Source organism: Octodon degus, unplaced genomic scaffold (assembly GCF_000260255.1).
Source record: "Octodon degus isolate 3935 unplaced genomic scaffold, OctDeg1.0 scaffold00080, whole genome shotgun sequence".
NCBI lineage: Eukaryota > Metazoa > Chordata > Mammalia > Rodentia > Octodontidae > Octodon > Octodon degus.
This window is the reverse complement of record NW_004524656.1, coordinates 10,735,469-10,736,723: the sequence shown is the minus strand read 5'-3', so window position 1 is coordinate 10,736,723 and position 1,255 is coordinate 10,735,469. Positions and strand designations below refer to the sequence as shown.

The 1,255-nt window shown below is 31.6% G+C and overlaps 1 protein-coding gene across 1 annotated transcript in view; it reads left to right on the top strand.

Moving 5' to 3' along the window:
- LOC101579859 (NXPE family member 2) overlaps positions 1 to 1,255 on the top strand; it is a 40,795-nt gene that overhangs the window by 21,166 nt on the left and 18,374 nt on the right. The gene's annotated exons all lie outside the window — the stretch shown is intronic.

Below are 1,255 nucleotides of genomic sequence, written 5' to 3'. Positions count from 1 at the left end.
TGTGGTGCTGGGGGATTGAACCGCGGTCCCTGATGCTTTTGCTAAGCTTGTTCTAAGTAGGTGCTTTAGACCACTGAGCCATCTCTCCAGCCCCAAATTACTCTTTTTTTGTAAGATAAATGTACTTATTTACTCCTCTCCTGAAATTGGGCTTTCTAAGAATACAGTTTTATTAATTGCAAGTGGCACTTGTGTGTCTTCCTTTTATAATTTCTTGGTAATAATTAATACTTAGATAAGTTATCATTATTAAGATCAATAAAAACAGCATAGAAGTATTTGGGTTCCTATCAATATCTGGTGGAGTAGATCTTTCTATCCACTTAGCTGAATCTAAATAGCCAAAAGAATAAAATATTAAACTAATTTCAAGACAATATTACACAATACAGCAACCATTGTCAAATTCCTTGTGTTTGTTAAAGGTCTGCATTGTCTATAATTTTTTTTGCTATTTTGTATTTTCTTTAGATAATGAAAAAGAAGGAATAAATATTGACAAATATCATAGAGACTATGGAAAAATTAAATTCCATAGAGACTATGGAGGAATTAAATATTTAGAAAAGTGATAGTCTGAAATTAAAGGAATAAAAGTAAATCACAAAATTATTTTTCAATGGTTCAACTATAATATAAAATAATTCTAATTAATTTAGTAATTAATTTTTGCAGTGCTAGGATTAAGCCCAGGGGTTTTACACTGAGCTACATTCCCAGTGCTTTCTATCACTTCACTCCTCTCCCCTCCCCCCTTTTCTGCCCAGAATTCCTTTCTTCCTTCCTTTTCTCCTTCTCCTTCCTCTTCTTCTTCCTCCTCCTCGGTTTTAGATTGGTGTTACTCGATTCCTCTAGTTATTGCTTTGTGTTGGTTCATACAATAGAATTTATTGTCAGGTGAATAAACATTTCATTTGATCAAATCTTTCTTAAGAGTACTCCAGGTAAGGAACATTATACATTGCTATGATAGCTGAGCCAGCACTCTCCCACATTTTATATAAAATGGGTACATGATCTTTATAAAAAGGGGCTGATCTAAAAATTAATAATGAAATAATACATATTTATTTTATCTAATAAGTTGTTTAAGTCAATGACATCCAACAGAAGTGGTAGAGAGACTATGTAGAAATTAATTGCTGTAGATCTGTAAGTAAAGCCTAGTTAGAATTGATTTCTGATCATTTCATCATGCTTACATATATAAAATAAACAGTGCTAATTTATATTGAAAAATAAGCTTTATTGTCTG